The sequence below is a fragment of the Herpailurus yagouaroundi genome, unplaced genomic scaffold (genome assembly GCF_014898765.1).
Source record: "Herpailurus yagouaroundi ecotype Mexico unplaced genomic scaffold, PumYag 184, whole genome shotgun sequence".
Lineage (NCBI taxonomy): Eukaryota > Metazoa > Chordata > Mammalia > Carnivora > Felidae > Herpailurus > Herpailurus yagouaroundi.
In genome coordinates this window covers 17,160,165-17,184,141 of record NW_024412415.1, presented here as the reverse complement: position 1 = coordinate 17,184,141, position 23,977 = coordinate 17,160,165, and the positions used below count along the sequence as shown (strand labels likewise).

General features: G+C 42.7%; 1 long non-coding RNA gene across 4 annotated transcripts; it reads right to left on the bottom strand.

The window, feature by feature from the left end:
* Nucleotides 1-5,931: 5,931 nt before the first annotated feature.
* LOC121041699 (uncharacterized) lies at nucleotides 5,932-23,375 on the bottom strand. Of its 4 annotated transcripts, none has more exons than XR_005795818.1 (7): nucleotides 20,928-22,780; nucleotides 20,453-20,586; nucleotides 17,907-18,008; nucleotides 17,761-17,799; nucleotides 10,473-10,887; nucleotides 7,893-7,981; nucleotides 5,932-6,238 (listed from the first exon to the last, which is right to left on the bottom strand). It is a non-coding gene; the product is annotated as an uncharacterized LOC121041699 (long non-coding RNA). The 4 variants fall into 4 exon arrangements; XR_005795815.1 differs by lacking the exon at nucleotides 5,932-6,238 and adding an exon at nucleotides 23,232-23,375 and having other exon boundaries at nucleotides 7,594-7,981; nucleotides 20,928-22,160; XR_005795817.1 differs by lacking the exon at nucleotides 7,893-7,981 and having other exon boundaries at nucleotides 20,928-22,777.
* Nucleotides 23,376-23,977: the final 602 nt, after the last annotated feature.

Sequence of the window (23,977 nt, the reverse complement as noted above, 5' to 3'; positions counted from 1 at the left end):
TGTTCGTAATTATCTGGGTCTAGCATGCAACTCCATCTTACGTATAAACATGAAGGATTTTTTTTTCAGTTTTAACATAAACTGAATTTCTCTAGGAATGCAAAATTGAATGAAGGTGGTACATTTTGTTCAGGACTTTACTGAGAATTGTTCCTAGCAATGCCAATCACAGTATTTGAGTCTACACATAGTTGCAGACATCTAACTACTCATTAGGTCTTCCACTGTAGCTGTGTACACATTTTTCCAGGTATTTAAATACTTAATATTTTACTGTAAAATTGCTTTTCTTGCTCTTTGATTATAACACAGTGAGTACTTATTTATAATTTTTTGAAATTATGGATTTTGAAGGGGAAATTCTGTATGTAGGCAGATTACATTATTTATGGTTTTCATTTGAGAATAACAAAGGGAGAGTTATAAATTATTTGTTATAAAAAGAGGCATTTGGGTCTAATGTGGTTGAGAGCCACTATTCTAAGTGAACCATTGCCTCCGAAGAAATGCTCATCTATCTGTCATGCCCAAGCCTGGCTCCAACAGGTCTCATGCTGTGAGGAGGCTAGGTAGGTCCCCAATAATTTATCTTCCATTTTGGGAAACTTCAGAAATTCACAAGTCCCAGGGCACTTGGCTGTCTCAGTCAGTGGAGTATGTGACTCTTGATGTCAGGGTTGTGAGTTCGAACCCCACCTTGGGTGTAGAGATTACTTTAAACAATCTTTAAAAAAATTAACAAGTCTCTAAGTAACTGGCTAATACGCCTACTCATCAGTGTCACTGAGATATTTCTTTGTTCAATCACAGGCTGGCAAGATCAAGAGGGATTTGTGTCTATTTCCTTCTAAGGACTTACAGATTCTGCCTCCTCCAATGAAAGCTGCCTGGATCAAGTGTACCTTGAGGAAGCTCTCTCTCCCCTTCTCTCCTCTGCCTACACTTGCTCCACCTTAAATTCTTTTTAATGAGATCATTTATCTCCTCAAATGGATTATAAATTCCTTGAGAAGAGAAATTGATGTCCCACCTCCCAAGGCGCTCATTAAGAACGTTGAATGAATGGGGGCAACTGGATGGCTCGGTTGAGTGTCCAACTTTGGCTCAGGTCATGATCTCACGGTCCATGAGTTTGAGCCCCGTGTAGGGCTCTGTGCTGACAGCTCAGAGCCTAGCTCAGAGCCTGGAGCCTGCTTCAGATTCTGTGTCTCCCTCTCTCTCTGCCACTCCCACACTCATGCTCTGTCTCTGTCAAAAATAAACATTAAAAAAATTTTTTTAAATGTTGAATGAACAAATAAATGAAGGATGAATGAATAATTTGGGGGAGTATAAGAGATGGTGCTACCAATTTAATACCAATATCTTTGGAAACCAAATAGGGGGGACTATTTTGTGCTTTATACCCAGCCAGCTCACTAGCTGAACTCCTAGTGATGCCTTGGGCTTTAATCAGGAATTTAATTAGCCCTGGCACTTGATTCTGGAAGAAATGGAGAACAACAATGAGCACAAGTAGGAGAGAACTAGATTGTTACCAGCCTGACATATGGTGCCATGTATCATCCACTGGCTTTCATTTAGGTCTGGACTAAGTCCTAGGTAACTCTACTTCCAAATGTTAGAAGTGCTTATTTTCTTTCTAGATTCCAGATGATTAAGACCTTTTATTGGCTGTCTGAAACCAAAAGCATGAGGTCCTTTGAATGATTAGGGGTATATACAAAATAGTTGCCGATATAGCAGGTATAGGTAACACAGTTCAAAACACTGGGCTTGATTCCTGACATTTTCCACCAATTAGCTGTATGGCAATGCACAAGCCAGTTGATATTTCCAGGTAGAAAAGTCTCTGAATCAACACAGTGCAGTAAACAACTATTTAAATGAATAACACTGTGATGTACCATGAAGCTAAAGAACCTCAAACTTTAAGGCCCTTTATTGCACTGGCCTCTTTCCAAGGCCCTGTGCCTTTTATCAGATGGTATTATTACCCTAAACCTGGGTCTCCTGTTAAGGTTCCTTCCAGGTTCAAAATTCTGTTTCTGGCGAATGGCCTTGAAGAGGGGCATTTTCTACTATACAACTTACCCAGTTTTATAACTTGCTGTTTTTGAATTTTCAAGGCCAATGCTGTGTCTAGGTACATTGCTCCTAGATACTTAGTACAATTTTGGACCGTTCTGATAAAGAAAAAAAAAACTCTAAGTGAAAGTCTAGATCTGTGAGATTTACCAGTACAATGTTTGAACTTGAGCCACATTCTATGTTTTCTTGTAGCTGAGAATTCTACCAGAAAAATTCTTTTACTGTAAGGTCCATGTCATGTTCCAATTAGTTTTGCTCAGGTTCCATTTCTTGTTGTTCCAGAGTCCCAACATTTGACTTAAATATTGCAGAGGCACTTCCTTCATTTTCCTAGAGGAGTTTTGGCCTCTTGGAAGCCATGGCTGGGAGGTGCTGGGGAAACCATGAATTGAGCTGACAGTGTTCAGTAAAACAGGTCTTTACTGTGTAGCAACCTGATTTAGGCACCTACAGTAATCGAACTGGGAAATTTGGGGGGGTTCTTAGGAAGTCTCTTCATTATTTGCCAGGTAAGTATGAGGCACAAGCCCCAAGGTTTAGTGTCATACTGCTAGCCCAAGAGGATAGAACAGAGAAGGCTGATGGTGGAGGAGGTGAATATCTGCAGGCTGAAAGTCCTTAGAATGAAACCTTTCTTCACAGTCTTCTGAGTCTTCACAACTTCTTGCCCTCCCTACAATACGCACCACGAGGTACCTGTCCTCAACTGCTTTCCACAGCCACTATAAGGGCCTTGTCCTAGAACAACCTGGTTTGGGCACTCACCCCAATCAAACTGAGAGTTTATCTGGGCTCAGGAATTCTCTTAATAACTTCATTTTTCTTGTTACTGGCATTTTATTACTTTTTTTGTGGAAAGGGGATCAAGAACTCTTTTCTGTTTATTCTTCTTGATTTTCATAAAAAAATGGTTATAACTCCACTTCTGACTTCAATTTGTGTCAAATACAAGCTGCAGCATTCTGTTATTGTTTTGTCTCTAACCCTATTTTCCCAATATGTAATCACTTTCTCCTCAGAATTATGACCCACTAGGATCCCTACTGTTGACAGTAACAACTCCGGATCAGTGGACCACTTAAATGGATTTCCTGTTAACATTTACTCTGCATGTCTGAAATTTGCATTACTATTTATGCTTTTTTTCATTTAATTTACATCTATTTGTTAGTTGAATTTAGATTGGTGTTTGGTTTTGAACCAGCTTTGAATTTGTCTTTTTATTTTTGGTCATAATTATCTTTTAGTTTATATTATTTTCCTGTTTCTCAACCATCCATGAACTGGATTAGAACTATGCTCTAGGGGTGCCTGAGTGGCTCAGTCTGCTGAGTGACCAACTCTTGATTTTGGCTTGGGTCATTATCTCATAATTGTGGGATCAAGCCCCACATCGGGCTCTGAGGTGAGTGTGGAGTCAGCTTGAGAGAGAGCGTGGGCTCTCTCTCTCTCAAATAAAAAACAAAAAGAACTGTGTTCTAACCCAGCTCTGATCAGTGTGTGACCTTGTCTTCCAGCATGCATTACTTGATTTGATCGTACTAGGTCTTAATAAACATGGTTTTTACTCACTTATTTCTATGTTAGCATTTTTGGACCAATTCCCAAACTTACTTGGGAATACTTTGTTATCATATGAGCCTAATGGTAATTAGGAATAGCCAGAATAATTCCCCAAAAGTTACGACTTTATAAATATTAATCTTTGGAAATGAGAAACGTCTGCATTTAAATAAAGGAGAGTATCCACTCTGTTAGGGGCTGGTGGACTGTCCTCTGACTGAGAGGAGTATGTAAGGATAGCCCCATTCCATGTGCTGCCTGATTTTAAAATAGCACCAAGCCTATCATTGTGCTGCCCAGTCTTCAAGGGGTCTGAGAGATGCTGTGAATAGTGTCAGGAGGGACACGTTGTTGTGTAGGTTAAAAAAAAAAAAAAAAAGCACGGTCTTTAGGTCTCCTGATTTTGTCCACAACTTAGATCCTCCTCTTTCCCACCCTGCCTGCCAGTCTTCTGTTGTCCTGTTGCAGAGCATGTCAAAAACCCTGCGGTTTCAGAGATTTGGAGTCTTTTCTTTTGGATTAAGAGGTGGAGAGGAGATGCAGCATGGGGAAGGCTGGAAGGGAACACGCTAGCATCTTTCTCTCCTTCACTCTTCTCCCAGGGTTTCTGAGTAGTGGAACTAAGAAGGAGATGACTTAGAGGGGTGTTCCAGACACACCTGCGGGTGGCGGGTGGAGGCATGGGAGGGCTATGCTGTGCTGTACAGTTTGCAAGCACTTTAATGTTATTTCATGAGGATAGGTCAGTGGCTCCAGAGCCATTTTATAGTCATAGAAAATCGGATTTCAGGGTGGTTAAATAAATTTCCCAAGAGCACACATTTGTAAAAGAAAGGGTGGAGCCACACCAAAATCCAAAAATCTGGTGTTGGAAAGCTCCCATGCTACAAAATATCCTCTCTTGGTTCATCTTTGACACCTCAACTTCTACTTCTTTAGGAACTTGATGGATTTTTTTTCTCCTATAGGACATCTGCATTTTAATTCCTTACGAAGCCATTATGTCTCAGTGTGAATTAGCCAGTTGGCTCCTTCCCACCCAAAAGCAGCTTCCCAAAGAAGGACTTTTTTAGCAAGCAGGGAAGGAGAGGGCTGGAGAGGGCCAGGCATGGTGTGCACTTATAGGCCACCCAAGAGCCCAGACTCTTGTGGTGGTGATGGCACAGTGTTAGGGGTGTGGAGAGAGCTCCAGAGAAGGTGGCCTAGGAGACCACTGGAAGAGAAAGCAGAAAAAGGGCAGAAGGTCAACTTCATTCTTTATACTGGGCCAGCTAAGGCCTGTCCAGAACCCTTGTGGTTCCAGCAGTCATTTGGTATAAAAGAAAATACTGAATTCCTTTGAGCCATTATTGAGGCTTGAAAGTTTGGAACCTCTGTGTTAGTAGCACTCTGGGAACAGTTCAGCCAGAAGTGGGATATGTTCCCTGCAGACCTATAATTCTAGGAACTGCATTGTTTCCTAATTGGATCACTAGTTCTGAACTCATGGTACTATAAAAGGGGCCCTTTTTAGCAGAAGAGAAACTCAGAGGTCCTACAATCAGCAACTGACACCCACAGGAGTAGGGACTTGCCCAAGGCCACACAGTACATTCACTTCATCCAAAGTTGTTGCAATCAAGTGCACTTGAAAAACCCTAATGGGAGAGGTTGGGGAGGGAAGGTGGAAAACATTTTGTCAAGCATTAGATCATGACAAGTTCTTCTCAGAAGATTCTCTATACTTCCAGAAGTTTAAAAATGTGATGACTGAAGGGGGGGGGGGCTAGTGTATATTTTTAAGCATTTTGGTAGTATTACTGACATTTGAGGATTTCCACTTGGCTTTTACTGTTTGGATGGTTAACAGCAGCAGCAACAAACTCTTATATAAAACTTATTTCTAAATGCCAAAAGCAGTTTCTCTAAATACAGTATACAAAAAGAGGCATTTGCATGAAGTAGCTATTAATTTCCCTTTGTGCTACCCGATCAGGTAAGGGCCACACAGTTAAGAGAAAGCCCCTGCTTGTTCCCTGCTCATTCAGCAGCAGATCAGGGAAGAGCACTGGGCTTGGCAATCAGGTCTCCTTCCTCTGAAGAGGTCAGAGCCCTCAAAACTCACTCATGAGTCCCCCACAGTGAGTCAGGAAGGTGCTCACAGGGCTCCACTCAGTCTACTTCACGTGCAGGAAGCAGACCCTTCACCTGCACATCCCAGCTCTGGCCTGTGGTGGCCAGAACAGAGCTACCTACTGGTCCACATTCCTGTCTCTCACACAAAAGGAGTTTGCTCCCTGACAGTTGCTGCTCTCAGGAATTTTATTCATCAGGTTTTTTTCTAAATAGCACTTCTTTCCATTTAGTTCATAGTGTATTGATGGGGTTCTCTCCCTTTGGCTCCTCCATGAGGGCCTAGGCCTCCCCCTTTCCAGGACAGAGTCCGGCCTGTCTGCATAATTCTTCATGGGCCTTGAGTCCCTGTTGTTATCCGTGTGCTCTGCCTACATCTGCTTAGTTCAGTAGACGTTCATTGAGGATTGACTCTGGAATGCGTCTGCAGCACATGGCAATGGAAACATCTGCTCTCTTGACATTGTGGAGCCTAGAGGCCAGGGAGGGAGACAGTTTTGGGGACAGGAAGGGATAGAGCTGAAAGAAACCTCAAGAGTGGGATTGAGGAAAGAGGGGAGATGATGTAGATTCCATGTCTCCCCAAACTGAGGTATTTTTAGGGTTTGTTGGGGCCACAGAGAGCTTCAAGAATTTCTAGTGTTCCCAAGTGGAGCATCTAGGAATCTCCCTCTTTCCTTATTAGTCACCTGACACCTGAACACATACTATTTTATGTTCAACTGTTGCTTACTGTGTCTCTGAGTTTCTGCCTTGGCCAGATGACACGCCTTCTCAAGACAGTGCCAATTGAATCCCATATGCTTTCTCCGGGGCTGAGGTGGAAACAGGTGCTCCACAGGTACTTGGCTAACACACTTGTGTTGGGGAAAGTCAAGCAGCTGGGGCTGGGAGTAGGGTTCATGGACAGTACAGGCCTCAGGGTCTTGGCTGCCTTCCCTTGGTCTCTCCCTTTTGTGTGGCTCTGGAGAACTAATTTGCTGCCATGCTTAAGGACAACACCTAAATGTGCTCTTTGTATGACATAGCCATGAGCAGGGATGGTGCCATGGAGTATGCCTTCTCCCAAAGAGGAAAGAGCATCAGACAGGGAGACCCAGGTGTGGACCTCAGGTCCACCATGCTTACTCACTTGACTCTCTACATCTGTAAAAGGGGAAAATGACATCTCCCAGTGTTGTGAAGATTAAAAGTCAATGTATGTGATAAAATGGCTAATGTATGAGTGTTGCTTCATGACCTGTAAGGGATTTCCCGTCCATGATCTCATTTGAACTTCATGGTAGAGCAAATATTGCTATTGTTTGTATTTTACAGATGAAAAGCCTGAGGTTCAGAGTGTGTAAATGACTTAGTAGAGATCACACAACTATTAAGAGGTAGAGCTGGACTTTGGCCACCATCTGTTACTATGTTAAAGGACAGCTGGCATATGTACTATGTTATACAGGGTTTCAAGGTCCTTTCATGTCCACCAACTGCTTATGCTTCCTGGGGGGCCATATAATGTGTTGCCATATATGAAACATCTAGGGCATAATTTTAATGAGAATGTTGCAGTCAAGGAAGCATGATTACCACATTGGTAATCATGTGGATCCAACCACTTAACTGGCCATCACTTTTGGGTGACAATAACAGATCATAAGGATTGTATAAGAACCAATGATAAGAATGTCTACAAGGTGTAATGACAAGCTCTGGTGATAGTTTGCCCACACTACAATGCATGAGCATGTTTGTAAGAATTGTGCCACTGAATCTGACAAAATCTGCTTATATCTTCAGAAAACTTTGTTATGAACAAATTGAAATTACTCTTCCATATCTGATTTTAGATACTTTAAGTGGTGCATTTGAGAATAGGAACATTGATTATAGTATTTATAAGGAAATGGAAGAATGTTTTACTAATAACTATTAAAATCTGCTAGACTTAGGCTAAGCCTAATAAATCTAGTTAAAATAAGGGAAACACATTCTATCTTTGGCCTGATTAGGAAGAGGGTGTGGGGTGAGAGTCTTAGGCTGAGCTTGGCAAGGAAGAGTGTTTTGCCAACAGGAAGGGAGGTTATACAAGAATGGGGTGGACCGGTGATGACCCAGGGCAAAACCGGGCAAAGTACTTGGCCTCCTGTAGTTGAGCAGAGAATACAGAGGGGACAAGGATCCATCTGTCGCCTTCAGCTCTGCAGGCCACATCTTAGGGTGTTTCCTGTGAAAGTTCCAGAAAAAAACCAGTGTGGTCAGCTTAGGGGAATATGTGGTTTATGCTGGAACACTGGACATACCACATTACTGGAAAGATGCACACTGGATGACCAGCAAAATAAAACTCAACTTTCCAAATGTTGGCAATGATAGGAGATTCAGTTCTAATGACCAGTTGTCTATTGAATGGATGCCAGTACAAATCATAACAAATTCATTCTAACCATGACAGCCACAGGAAGGACACAAAGAATTCAGTGTCCCTTATTCCATGAAACAGCTCACTGGAATCTGTGAATTCTAGAACCCAGGATGGGAGGACTCTGGGATCCTTGTCACATGACCAACCAAGACAGAGAATCCTGGGAGGCCTGAGGCCACAAAGATCTTAGCATCTGTGGGTCCACCTCCCCAGGAAGTCCCTCACTCATGTGAGGGTCACATGTAGGGCATGGGTGATAAGATTCCTGGATAGGACTTTGACTCCCGATTGTAGGTGGGATGCGCAGAGCTGGGATCTGGCCCTGGTCAACCTATCAAACTCGGTAAGTCCTTGCTGTTTTGAGTAATAATAGGAGACTGTTGCATGCTTTGGCAGGGATTGAGAAGAAATTAGAATGTGGGGCTAAGAACACAGTTTTGGAGTTGAACAAATGTGGCTTTGTACTTCAACAGTGCCATCAACTGAGTGACTCTGGGTAGTAGTTTCATTTCTTAGAGCTTCAGTTTCTTCATCTTTGTTGTAAAATAGGAGTGGTATTATAATTTTCTTGGTAGACTACTGAAGGCAGTAACTTAGATAAATATATATAGAGTATCCAGCACTGTGCCTGACACATGGGTACTTACCACATAGCACAGCAGCACCCTGGCCACTGTAGCCTCCTCATGGGGTTGGCTAAGCAGGGATCCAAGGAAGAATCCTCTGACTTCAAGGTAGGTCTGGATCCTGGGGCACCTGTGTGGCTCAGTCGGTTAAGCATCCATCTCTTGACATGAACTCAGGTCATGATCTCATGGTTCGTGAGTTCAAGCCCCATACTGAGCTCTGCACTGACAGTGCGGAGCCTGCTTGGGATTCTCTATCTCTGCCTCTCTCTCTCTCAAAATAAATAAATAAACTTAAAAAAAAAAAAAGGTAGGTCTAGATCCTAAACCTCTAGCAACCCCTGAAGTTTCCTTCTAATGGTGTGGGGGTGTGAGAAGGGCACAGTCTAGTTCCCTGGCTGTGTCAAAGTGTAAAACCTCCGTTCCTACCATTTTTGCCCTAGACTTGCTCAAAGACACACAGAACTATGGTATGGCACTAGGCCAAGTGTCAGTAGAATTGCGATAGGCTCTGTGGCTTACTGGCTGGGTGACCTTGAACAAGTCCTGTAATCTGCCAAGGCTTGGGTTTCTTCATCCACAAATGGAAACAAGCTTATCTGCTCTGTTTTCCCATCAGAGGGTCAAGTGCAATGTCGTCAGCCTGGCATTCAAGATCCTTCCATCATATTCTCTGGCCTCATCTCATATAAATCCTCTTCATGTTGACACAGCCCTGCCAAGTCAAACCTTTCTTAGGATCTCCTTCACACAAGAATGAGCCTTCCTGCCCAACTCTTTGTGTATCTAAATCCTATCTACCTCTACATCCCCTGCAACATCTAGCACAGGGTTTTGCATAAAATGGATGATTATTTTATCAGTTAGGGTTAGGTGACAGGTTAGGGTTACATGTGACAGGAAAACTAAAATGACAGTAGCTTAAATAAGACAGAAATTATTTATCTTTTATGGCAAAGAGGTCCAGCAGAAAATACCGAGGGCTGGGATGGTGGTTCCAGGTGTCAGGGACCCAACTCCTTCTGTCTTGTTGTTCCACCATTCTTAGCATATCACCTCATGGTCCACTATGGCTGTCAAATTCCAGACATCTTATTCTCATTCAGCCAACAGAAAGGAGAGGAAAAAGGCAAAGTGCATATTGTCCCCCTTTGGAGAAGCTTTACATAGATGCTACACATGACATTTCTGCTCATATCTTATCAGCTAGAACTTAGTCACATGATCATCTTAGCTGCAAGGGAAGCTGGGGAATATAGTTTTAAACTGGGCATATTGCCATGTCTGTTTTTTTTTTTTTTAGGTTTATTTATCTATTTTGAGAGAGAGTGCAAGCAGGGGAGGGGGCAGAGAGAGGGTGAGAGAATCCCAAGCAGGCTCCATGCCATCAGAGCAGAGTCCAAAGTGGGGCTCAAACCCACGAATCATGAGATCATGACTTGAGCCAAAATCAAGAGTCAGATGCTTAACAACTGAGCCACCCATGTGTCCCTGGGCATATTTCCATTTCTAATAAAATTGGTAGGGAAGGGGGGGGGGGGGTGGATATTGATATACCCGTATTGTTGCCTCTGCCACAGTTATTAAAAAAATTAAAAATATGAAAACTCAGTACCAAGTTTAAAGCCCCTTATAACGTATAAGATTATGATCACAAAAACACTTACCTCATTTGTAATGATATGGGTATCCTGATATTTAGATTGGAAACAGCCAAATTCTTCTTCACCTCTGGTGCGAATGTGGTGACATGTTTATTAATAGAAGGATAACTCAGAGCTGTGAATGAGGATAAATTATGAGTCCGTCCCTTTACTGCATTTTACCAATGAGGAAACCGAACTCCAGAGGCTAAGTGATTTGCCTATGGGCATGGAGTCGATGAAGGAGCCAGGACGAGAATTTGAGTTTCTAGATTCCATCAAGGCTTTTCACAGCTCCTCCCTGATGAGTGGCCCATTCAACTTCTGAAGGCCTTGAATTCTGTGGATCTCCCTGCTCATCCAGAACCCCTGGGAGCAGATCTCGGTCACTATGTTGTCAGCTGCATCCCTGCTAGCATGCAGTTCAAAAACCTTCAGTCTGGAAAAAGGGAAATACCAAGAAATAGAACATTCTATTTAAGCAATGAGGGCTTTTTTCTAAAAGCAAATGATTACCTCCTTCTCTTTGCACCTAGAATACACAGGGCCCTGAATCAGGCACTGAAGGGAGATATAAAAAAGCATATAAAATGGTTATTGCCCTTGGTGTATAGATTCATTCTCCTTTCCATTCATTTATTAAAAAATGATTTGAGCATCTAGGAGAGGTACACACTGGGCCCCACACTGGGTATGCCAAAATAAACTGCAGATATAGTTTTTGTTCTGAAATTGCTTATAGCCTACTGGGAGACAGAGATCAGTAAACAGGCAACTATAAAATAGAATTAAAAATAAGAATGGGCAGAGGGTTGGCTCAGTCAGTGGAACGTACCACTTGATGTTGGGGTTGTAAGTTTGAGCCCCACATTGGGTGTAAAGATTACTTAATAAAATCTTTAAAATAAAAAGTATGGTGATGGGGAGGAGACAAGGTACTCTGAGTAGGTCACCTAGACTTGTGTGTTTGAGGGCTCAGGGGTCAAGGCTTACTGGATGAGATAATACTGACTGGAGACCTGAAGACTGAATATGTGTAGGCAAAGCAAGTGCTGTGTGAGAAGCATGGTAGGTGGGCAGGAAGAGGATTCCAGATAGAATGTCCAGGAGAGTGGGTGTGTCCAGGACTGTGAGGTGCTGAGAAGGATTTATCATGACCAGAACATGGCAGGCCTCAGTGATAATGGTGGAAGGCATTGGTAGGGAGAGCAGAATAAGAAATGTGACAGAAAAGGTGAGCAGGGACCAGTCAATGAAGGCCTTTGAAAGGTCTGTTGGAAAGTTCATATTTTATTTTGAGGCCAGAGGGATAAAGGGTTTGAGGCAGGTTTGTATTTTTTGTATTTGCAACAGTCCTCTGGCCTCAGGGTAGAGAATGAATTGGAAGGGTTGGTCCAGATGCAGGAGACTTTGGAGGCTGTTGCAGTAATGGTGGCCTGAACCAGAGAATGACCTTGAAGGGTGAAGAGAAGTTGATGGATTTAAGATAGTTTTGAGAGATACAACCAACAGGTTTTGGTGACTAGCTGGAAGAAAGAAATGAGAAAGATGGGGGAAACAAACATTCATGAAGGAAAAATTAAAGTAACAGATGCTAACAAAGCCAAGAATAAGAGTTATCCAAAAGGAAAATGGGGATATGACTGTGTGTTTTGAGGAAGGGATAATTGTTGTGAGCTAGAAAGATTTTGGAGGGCTTTCTGGAAGAGTTGAGATTGGCATTGGGCCTTGTATATGGGTAGGATTTTGGTGAGTGGAGAGGACATTCCAGGCTGAACTATGATGTAAGATTATTGAGACAGAACAGTGTGTGATTTTTAGCAGATGGTTTGGTCATGGTTGTTTTTTTGTTGTTGTTTTTTGTTTGTTTGTTTGGTTAGGGGGAGAGATACAGAGACCTGGTTCTCTAGGGGGATGCAACTAAAACTTGAAGGGAAGGACTGAAGAGATGAATCCCATTACTCTCCCAGAGTGGTTTAGAGCTCTTTGTGTATCCCCAAAGCCATTTGTGTTGGAACCTCAAGAGGTCTGTGGACCACTAGATAGTCCATCATGACCAAACCCCCACAGATCCCAGTTTCCACCATAAGAAAAAAAAAGTCTTCCTTCCCCAAAGGGATTACTGTTATGTTTGTGAGTCTTCTGCAGTGACCTAGGTCCTCATGTTGAGAGCTACCATGCTAGGGTATTGTTTTCCTATCTCTAGGCCTCTCCAGAGCCCAGCCTGGCAGCTTGCATTGTAAGGCCTGTGAAACCACCAGGGAGACTGCTTTAACCCAAGGCTGTGGAAAATACAGCTGTGTAACTGGGTGTGTGGAGTAGACCCTCTGGTCCTGGGGTGTGAACTCTTGCCAGGCACCATGCCCTGCCTGAGCACCCTGCACCACACCTCTGGTTACTGACCCTAGCCTACATGCTAATGGCATCTTGGTCCCACCTTCTCTGGCCCAAAACCCACTCGTGTCTTCTGCTTTGGCCCAGCCTCCAGGCTCTGACATAGGCTCTGGTCTAAGGACTGCTACAAATATTCCCAGGGAACCCTTTCTAGGGGCACTGGCCCTAGGTAAGGTGAATACTGATAACTTCTAATTGGCCAGTACTACCACTTAAGGACCCACAGTGTCCTAGTGCTGCACTGGCCTCTAGTACATCATTTCTCACAGTCACAACCCTCTTACAAAGCACATAGTATCCCAATTTTACCAAAGAAGAAATTGAAGGATATTAAGACTGTCCAAGCCCACCCAGTCTACCTGTCCTCTGTCCTAAATATCCTGTAGGTGAGTTGGGGAACTCCAGGAGATAACTGTGGCAGACATTACATTTTATCCTCACAAGGACCTTATCAAGAGAAGTACTATTCCCCTTTTATAAATGAGATGCAGAGAGGTTAAGTACTTATCCCAGGGTCACATAGCTAGGAATTGGTAGAAGCAGGATCCAAGCCTAAGTCTGCCACCAAACCCTCCTCTCTCTACCTCTCCAGGTACCTAAAACAGGTGAGGGTTCAACCTCTTTTCCTGAATCAAGGTTCCAATGTCCACGTAGGAAAGCACAGTGATTCAGAAAAGTAATTTCAGTAAGGTCATGTACCTTAGTTCCAACACACTCTTCTGTGATCCTTTTATAGATGGGAAAACAGAAGCCCAGAGATGTGCAAGGGCTTCACACCATGCTATCACTGTATTTTCTCAGTCCCTTCTGCCCATTCCATGGAACATTGACACAGCTCCTGGGATTTGAGCCCATTGCCCCAGCTTGGGTGGTACCTACCCCCCACCTCATCCTCCCCACCACCCAGTCTCCTGTTCAAAGGCCCAGACGACTCAGCTTTGTTTCAGGTTGAATGAGTCATTAAGGGTAAAACAAAGAAAAGAATGCCTATTTCCTTGCTAGATGAAATAAACCCACCCACCTTTTGACATCTTTTTGTTCTGAAATGATGATGGTATGCAATGACTCAGAATTAGCATACTCAAAGAGACTTTTCTTGAAAATGAAGGGACAATGTGTGAATAAATGAGCTGAAATTGGCTCACGAAGGGAGGGAAGGATGACCTCCGGCACATCAATGCAGAGCGGAGGCTGAATGAATGTGCAATAATGGGAGGGAATGTGCAATTCTTCAGGGGGTAGGAGAGCAGAGAGGAAGCCCATGTGAGGGCCAAGCAGCAAGCCCTTCAAGTCCCCTTAATGGTAAAATCTGAAGAAGCAACCACCAATTCCCAAGCCTACTTGACTCAACGCCAAGCACATTCACAAGCATCTAGAAGAGGGGGAAGAAAGACATTTTCAAAAGAGCTGGTGTCTAATACCAGAGAGCCTTTCCATGCCAAGCAGCCTGGCTAGTGGCAATGAGGGACTGGGAGAGGGACAATGTGTATTGAAGCCAACTCTTAACACCGTGTTCCTCTCCAGAGGAATGAACTGAGAGGATCTAATGTACTACAGCCTGCCCTTAAAATGTGGAGTAACTGGCCTCTTGCCCAGTAGTTGCAGGTCATAGCTTGGCAATGCCCAGATCCTCTGGTTCTTGGTGGTGGGAAAAGAGGACAGAATTGGAAGCCAGAAGAGTTGGCACTTTCTCAAGCTTAGTACTAGATGTACTGGGGTAAAACTCTCAACCTCTCTCAGACTGTTTCCTCTGAGGAAACAGGAGGTGACTGCTACAACCTGCATCAGGAGTTGGTGGTTGGGAGGAGGAAATGTGATAATGCAGGAAAGAGAACTGCTCTGTCAACTGTAAGATGCTATTCAAGTGGTTGTTATTATTGTGTTTACAGACATAGATTTAACATATTCTGACAGACCTGACATCAAACTAGGAATCTGAGGCCATGGGTGCATTCCATTCCATTCCTTAGCCTCTGAAAAAACATGAGATTAGAAATGCATTTATTGGGAGTGAAAGTTTTCAGCAGAGCTTCCTTTCCTTTGCAATGAATTCCAGGCCTCCCATGATGCTCAAAGAACTCTGCAGGAAGCTGCTGGGGAAGGCTAAACTCCATTCTGGTTGCTATAAAACTTCATTTTGGGTTCTGTTCTGGGGGCTTCTCCATTTCAGTTACCTGCACCATTACAAAGGGTGGAAAGACTCTTGACAGGAAAGTGGTTTCTTGTTTCATAGCATTAGCTTTTCATAAATAATGTTATCAGTTTTAACAGAAAAAGGCCACAGAAGAGCTGATTATGGGGTAATTATTTTAGAACAGGAAGGAAATTAGAAACTCGTAGTAAAACCCTGAGATTTTCTAGATGAGGAACTGCAGCCCATGTAGGGTAATTGGTTTTCCCTGGGTCTCACACTTGAATCAGTGAGCTGGGATTAATCCCTAGGAGTCCAGCTCCTATTCATGTGACCCTTCCCTGACACCAAGGTGGAAAATTCAGATGTCTTCAGGGTCTAAGAAGGAGGGTATTGGTGGGTAAGGCCATAGGGAATGGTGGATGTTCAGTTCAGTTTTCTTTCAGTTTACCCTGTTTGGGGTTTGCTGAGCTGTTTGAATCTGTAAACATATCTTTCACCAAATTTGGGAAATCTTTAGCCATTATTTTTTTCAACTATTTTCTTCTATATCAATCTTTCTCTGTTCCCTTAAGAACTACAATGACATGAATGTTAGACTGATATTCCACAGATCCCACAGGCTCTATTCACTATTTTTCAAACATTTTTCTCTGTGTTCTTCAGATTAGATAACTCCTATGGATCTCTCTTCCAGTCTACTGGCTCTTCCCTCTGTCATTTGCATCCTGCTATTGAGCCCATCCAGGGAATTTTTTAATTTCAGATATTGTATATCTCAGTTATAAAATTTCCATTTCAAAAAAGTTTCTATTTCTCTACTGTTAACTAATTTTTATTCATTTCAAGAGTTAAGGTAAACACCTTAACATCATAAAGAATGATTGTAACAAATTGCTTCAAAATCTTTTTTTCTTGTAATTTCAACATTGTCTTTCATCTTTTCCCTTGAGAATTGCTCACCTTTTCCTAGTTCTTATCACATTGAGTAATTTTGGATTGTATCTTAAGATATTTTATATGGGATGTTATATAACTCTGGGTCCCGTTAAAATCAGAGCAAGTTGATTTTTTGTTTTGGTTCATCATTCAAGCAAACCAGTTAAGTGAAGACTGCAAGTTCTGTCTCACCTTCTGTATGCAGAGGTTCTGCTGTCACCTCAGGTTCCAAAGCCTCTGCTGTGTGTCTGGGTATGTTCCACACATGTGTAGCTCGGAGGGAAAGTCCAGGACTTACGTCGGTTCATACATGGAATCCCTTCCTTCCTCTCTTTCTTCTTCCGGATTTCCCTCACATCCATCAGCTTAACAGGGTCACCTATTATCTTTCTGGCTAGAAAGATAGAGCTCTTTCTCAGAGTTATAGCCACTAATGACATCACAAAGTTTTATTCTACTAGGCCTTTCCTCTGGATAAAGTGGCAAGAGAAAAGAGAAAAAAAACAAGGACTCCTCTCATACTCTTCATATAACAGAGGCCCTCTTCTACATTCTTCTGTCCTGAGATAACAAGATTTTCCTCTCGGGGATTTTAGGTGCCCAAGCTGCTGCCATGGTGATGACAGTGTGGTTTGGAAGCTGCATCTGGCCTTGAGACTGAACTGAGAGAGAAAATATATGAGGACAAGAACAAGAAGAATCTTTCCCACACACTCTGGCTTGCAAGGGCCCCTTTTCCAGGTCATTAGTCCAGAAAGATTGGCTGTTTCATATGGTTGTTGTGGTCTATGACCACTGTGCAGTTTCATGAGTCACCTCACCCTCAGATCAAAGCCAGGAGAAAAATTCTATGAAACTCACTGTCACCATATTGGTCATGTAATGAGTTATTTCTTTCACCAATCCACCTACTTTTACTTATTTTTCAGAGTCCTCAATTAATTGCTGTGTGTGTGTGTGTGTGTGTGTGTGTGTGTGTGTGTGTGTGTATTTTGTTCACAGTGTTTAGTTGTAATCAGTTTTCCTCCTCCATTTGGTCAGACCTGAAAGTCTAGCAACACACCTGGAATCCATCTCTTTTGGTTGGTACTCCCCCCCACCCCCACCCCAGGGCTTACTGGCAGAGGGCCACTGATGGAAACTGTTATATTTAAGAATCTTATATTCCCTGGTCTGAAGGTGTCAGGTCCCAGGAGTCAATGGCTCCAAGTTTTCCACCTTGTTTGGGTTGATACTTGATATTGATGTTCACTCAACAAAGGTGTATGGAATGTCCCTATGTGCTATCTTTTGGGGCTACAAAAATGGTCCTCAACCTTAATGAGCTTGCAATTCAGTGAAATAATAGGAATTTGGATTAGAAATTTAGGATCCAAGCTCAAAATCTTTCTCAAGGTCTTTTGCATGCCCTCAGAACCACAACACATCATTAGAGAGCATTTTACAGCCTGATTCTGGGGCTTTCCCTTTCTAGAAGACATCTTTGATAGTCTTTTTCTTTTGAGGGGAAACAGCAAACCACTTTTATAGAACAGTATATAAAGTGCTACTTTTAGTTTTGTGAACTCTACAAAAATGGCAAGATGACTCTGTATTATGGTCTTCTTGTCTACTAAACATAGTCTTAAGAGAATATGGTCTGGTTTGGGGCTCCAGAACTCAAAAGGGAAATGAAGACATTGGAGAGTATCCAGAGTAGCACTTGAAGTAGAAAAAGGATGAAATCTGATATTAAAAAAAAGAAAAGAGTGGGAGAAGCTGAGGCAATTTGCCAAGGGGTTAATTCTTCATAAGGAAGATTACTTCCCCAGCCCATCTCTACTGTCTCTTCTCTTTGAAAGCACTTACCTTCTCTTTCTACATCAAAGTAATGCCAGTGGGTTGAATCTGCGAAGGGAGATAAATATCAGGAGAAAGAATAGGAGTCAGCCATTTAGCTAGCACAAGTAGATGTTATGCATCAGCAAGAGTGTTCTGTGCATCAGTTATCTCACCATCCTCATGACAGTCCAGCAAGCCTTTGTGATTAGTTTTGTGATTCCTATATGGCAGACAGGGAAACAGACTCAAAGGGTGATGTGATTTTTCTCAGGGTCCTAAAAAGGGAAACATAGACTAGAACCTAGGTATCTTGAGTTCAGGTTCTGTTTTCTTCACTCCATCAGCCTCTAAAACGTTGGGGTCTGAATGGTTTCCCTTCTCACACTACTAGAGCCACAGTGGTTTTCTATGTAACATGTGGGTCATTCTGAGGAGTTTGGGGAAGAGATACTACTACCAGTGGTGGGATCTGGAGGCTCCCAAGAGAGAAAGAAGTTCACTGGGAAGCCAGGCCCCAGGTCCTCCAGACCTGTATGTCCTTGGAGCATAATTCAAGCAAGTGCTTATCGTCCTCTCTCAAAAATAAAAAATTCAGAAACTCACCATGAGACAAAGGAAAGAAAGGTGAAGTAAGAGTGAGATCATTTTCCACGACCTCTTCTGACCAGGAAGGTGACTTGGGGATGGAGGAGGGAATGCTTTGTGGGGATTAGTAGCAGCAGAGTGGTGGAGTCATCCCTAATTCCCACTGGGCCTCAGTGCTGGCCTTGGCTGAGGAGAGCTGAGAGTGTTGAGCTGGTAGGGCTCTCTCCTTCCTAAGGGGTCAGTGCTTGTTGCATTCCAGAACACACAGGGCTTCTCCTTGTCAGTCTCCTTATGGCTCCTGTCTATCACCATCTCATCCCCTCTTTCTAATTTAATAGCAAGGAGAAAGGAAATGAACATTGATAGAGCCCTAAGTGTTCAGCATCATGCTAAACTTTACATTCATTAGTTTCTAGCAGAGGATTTGGTACACTGTAGGTGCTCAATAGATGTTGGTGCCCCCATCTCTTCCATCTCACTAGTCTCCAAATAGGAGGCAGTGAGTGTCTGCTCAGTTTTATGACGGTTGAAGAATGGAGGCAAAAACAATGTCAAAATGGCAAGGGTGAAAATGAGACTAGCATTTGGGCTAATCACGCTGGCTTCTCGGGGTTCTCCTCTTTTAAGGATAACTGTTTCTGTGAGGAAAGTGAGGTGATCCAGAAACTGGCAGCCTAGCAGAGGACTGAACAAAAAGATATGTAGAAGCCTAGGAAACTTAGGGCTTGAGCAGCACCCCTTGGCACCTGAAGAGCATCTTTAAAAGTTGGCTCCCACTTGTCCCAAAGCAAGCAGACTTTTACACCATTATAATACTCTGTTCCAGGTGTGACCCATTTTTAATCTCTGAAGTTATCAATCAGTCATGAGCTAATTCTCTAAAAATGTCACTGTAAGTCCACATACAATTATATTTCTCTGCAAAGAGAAAGGAAGGTTGCCTGAGACCACTGGTCCCCACTAAACAAGCAGGGTCTTGGCCAAAATCTTTGAAAGTTTGTGACATCAATAAATTCCCTATTAAAGGATAATTCACATCCTTTAGATTTTTCTGTATATTATATTCTGAATGCCATCTTCTCCTCTCCTTTCCCCCTGCCCTGGCTGGGTCCTTATCACTTTTGCCATAAACTCCCAGTGGGCTCCCTGCCTCCAATCCAAACACAACTGACCATGGATCTTCATGAAACATTTGCTTTTGTTGGATCCAAAAAGACTTCAGTGGCTTTCGATTGCATATAGGAAAAGCCTAGATTCAGTAATATTTTCCAAACATCTCCCCTACTTCCTCTGACATGAATCCTACCTTCAGCCCAACTGAATTACTTATTGCTACACAAATATGCCTAGACTCTTCCAACTTTCCCAACTTTTTCCTGCCCTATGCCAGCACATTCCTCCACCCTCCCACCCCCGCTTCTCAGTCCTCACCACCAATGGGAGATCACTCCTCCTTTAAAGATGGGCTGGTCACCTGAACACAAGACAGCTCCTCTGCAATTATACCTTTGATTATCTGGACTCCTTGTGCCACATATAATCATCCTGTATTGTTAATTGCCTTTATATGTCTATAATTTGCTTCCACCTGTGGATATGACAGCACTGTGCCATATTCTTCTCACAGAAGAGGCATTTGATATTCTATTACACACTTTACAAGAGCTATAAAGATGATTTTGTCATTAAAATGTTTTATTATTTTCAGTGAACATCTGGGGCATTGAGATGGTAGAAGAAAAGGAGATGGAAGGATTTCTTTTCTAAAGCTATTTGTCCTTCCTATGTACATTATATAACCTCTGATTATTTCCAGTGTTAAAGAAATAGTCCCTCTGGACCTTTTATAATGATTCAAACACTGAAATGATTCACCAATTCACAAGGAACTGGTGTGACCCATTTTTTTAAAAAAGAATAAAACGAGAGAAAAACCAAATATTGGCTCATTTGAGGAGAAAAATAAACTGGCTGCCCTTCTATTTTTTAAATATTTTTAAAGAACTGAAAATGCACCACAAAATGCAAGAGTTTGCTTTTGTACTTTTGGAATCAAGTAGCAACATGAAAGTAAACAACTAAATTTCAGGGAAGAAATTTGCCAAGTCTCATGGGACAAAAATAAAGTATTTACCTTTGAATGAAACACATTTTTGATGTCTCATCGGGGTATAAACATCATCTCTGGATTCTCTACTTTCCACCCATCTCTTGTCGGGCAGGGGAAGTCACAGAGCTGCAGCTGACATCACTCACCTGGGCATTCTTCTTGAGAAGGAAAGACTCAGGAGTTTAGTTTCTACCACGGGGACCCTTAGGAAGCAGGTAGGGCTTTTTTTTTTTTTTTTTTTTTTTTTTTTTGCCTGACTTTATACTTTAGCATCTCTCACTGACTGATGACCTGACCGGAATGTTTGCTCCCCAGATTCTCATAGGACTCTAGAGCTTACCTCCTCCTCTGTCTTCAACATTTACTCCCTCTTTACCCACTGAACGAGTTTTCTCTTGCTACATAACAAATTACCACAAACGTGGTGGCTTAAAACAACATAAATTTATTATCCCATGTAGGTCTGGCATAGGTATGGGATAGCTGCTCAAGGTCTCACCAGGATGGAATCAAGGTGTTGGCCAGGGCTGGAATGTTACTTGAGGCTTAGAGTTCTCTTCCAAGCTCACTGCTTGTTTAATTCACTTGCAGCTCCTAGAGGCCACATGTTGATCCCTGCCATGTGGTTCTCTCTACAGCATGGCAGATTGCTTCTTCAAGGCCAATAGGAAAGCCTCTCTTCTTCTTGGAATCACTCTGACTTCTGGGAAGGCCTGCACCCTTTTAAAGACTTCACCTGCTTATTTCAGGCCCAGGATAATCTCCCTTTTTAATTCACTCAAAGTCAACTGATTAGGGACCTTGATTATACCTACAAAACCCCTTTTACTATATAAAGTAACATAGTCACAGGTGTGAAATTAGATCTTCACAAATCCTTTTCACTCTCAGAGGGAGAGAATTCTGCAGGGGGTGGAGATTATCTTAGAATTCCACCCATTACATCTACCCCCTCAGGTTCTTGGTCCATTGGGTTCAGTCTTCCACTTAACAGTTTGCCAGAATAAGTCCCAGATAAATCACTTTGTCATTCCTGAGCCCTTCTCTTGATGTGGACTCCTGGCTCTCCTCTCTGGGTCTCTATCCCCAGATCCTCTGTCATTGCCCCCTCCCCAGTGTACCTGATGAATTAGTGCAAGTGTCTCCTCCTTTGTAACTCCCCCCCCCCACCGCCTTATTTATTCTCTGCCCTCCTCTGTCAAGCAGAATTAGCTCTCTGGGCTCCCTAACACCCTGTATGAGCCTTTGTGTCAGCAGTCATCTGTTTTACTATCACCTTAGCACAGCTGCCTCTCCTCTAGGCTCATGTCTCTTTAGGGAAAGGATCTGTCATGTCCATTTCTGTCATCTCAGAGCAAAGATGCAGTAAAAGGCACATGCTAGGGGTTCAATAAAAGTTGGATGAATGAATGGAAAGCCCAACAGCAGTCCAGCAGAAAGTATGTGGGGACAAAGGGAATGTTGTCAACTGGCTCAGAGCATGGAGGTGTGAAGAGAGCAGTGGAGGGCAGTGAGTAATACCTGGTGCTTCATGCGTGAAGCTCATAGATAGTGCCCAGCTTTGGTTTTGAGACATCTTAACCATATGACTATGTTCTCCATTTATCCCTGCTAGCTAAGTTTTTCTTTGACATATGACATAGGACATGCCCTTATAGTTCTTTTCTCAGGAATTTTCCAAAACCACATTTTCCTGTAATGCACTGAAGAGTTGATACTCATGAGTGATGTCCTACATTGAAAGGAAGAGAAGCAGTCACTTGGGAGTAGTAAACTGTTTTCAATTACAATCCTAAAGCTCACCTTACAGAGTTTATACTCATGTATCTTTTTAAAAAATAAATTTTAAAAACCTGAATATTATGCTGAGAATCTTCTCCTAAAAGAGACTCAGAGGCATTGCCATGTCACTGAGAATGTCATGGCTTATGAGGATTCTCTTACAAGACTTTCTATGAGTGAGAACTCCAATCACCTTCAATGTACTTTTCTTTCTTCAAAAAAGACAAATTTAACTATGGAAGTAGTACTTGGAAAATGTAAATAAAATAAGGATTCCCCATAAACTCACCACCCCCTGAAAGCCACGAAAGCCACTGTTAACATGATTTAGTTTGGAAAAATGTAGGGAGAGAGTTTTACTCCTGGAAAGGACTACTGTCTCTCTTCTACACTTCGCTGCAAACATCAGCCTAAGAGATGCTGGGTGGAGAAGAAGTACAAGTCATGTAAAGGTGACTTTATTTGGCAAAATTTATTTCCAGGCTAGCACCTAAAGGGAGATGAACAGAGAGAAATGGATGGTTTCCACAACACCCCCAAGACAAGGAATGCACTATGCAAATCCAGCACCAGGGAGAGCGCCAAGTGGGAGCTTCAACTCAACATTTATAGAGCCATCAATGTCTCCCAACCCAGAAAAACAGCAAAAATGTTAATTTTTTTATATCACTAAGTAAATACAATGTCAATACTTAACTTAAACAAAGTTGCCCTTATAGCACACTTAAGGTTTCTAATGACTTCTTCCTCCCCCATCTTATATTTTTTCTCCCTGGCCTTATATTTCTGGACTTTTCTGCTGCAATTGATGAGCTCAGAAGCACCAAAAACACTACCACCACTATCATCACCTCTCTCACCCCATCTTTTTCATTTGAACACCCCCTGCATCCTGCACTCTGCCCTTTCATTTGCACTTGCTGCTTTGCAGGATCCATGCACTCCCTGTGACCCTCGGCCCTATGTATTCACAGCCTGGGATCTTCAGGCTCCTAAGGGACATTTCTCGTTATTGACTTACCAACAAGTCGAAGTTGAATTCATCATCATGTCTCTCTTCAAATTGGCCTCTCTCTCCCCCTCTCACTGCTTCCTGCCATCTAACCAAATTCACTTGTTGGTTTCTTTTTAAAAATTTTTTAATGTTTATTTTCGAGAAAGAGAGAGGAGGAGGAGGAGAGAGAGAGACAGAGAGAGGGCACCAGCATAAGTGGGGGAGGGGCAGAGAGGGGGGGAGGACAGAGGATCTAAAGTGGGCTCTGTGCTGACAGCAACAAGCCCGATGTGGGGCTTGAACCTACAAACTGTGAGATCATGACCTGAGCAGAAGTCAGAGGCTTAACCAGCTGAGCCACCCAGGTGCCCCCACTTGTCAGTCTCTTAGGGAGGGCCCTCTCTTCAGTCATTGCCCATTCCCTATGCACTCAAGACCGCTGGTTTTCACCTCCTTATCTTTGCTCAGACTGTTTCCATCACCAAGAGGCAGAGGTTTCAAAATCTGCATTGACACTTCAGAAACTCTACCAAAATCCAACTATACTTGGTACCTCCAAGCACTCCATGTGTTTAGGGTGGGCTATGTGTCTACGTCATTTATGTTCTTATTAGTAATGACATTAATGATTACTACTTATGTAAGGGCTATTCTATGCCAGGACACACATCTTTTTTTAAAAAGGCATAGGTAGAAAGAGAACAAAAGTAGCTCAGAATACTAAGGGGCTATGATTGGAGGGGTGTCAAGAAATAGCCCCCCCCCAACCCCCC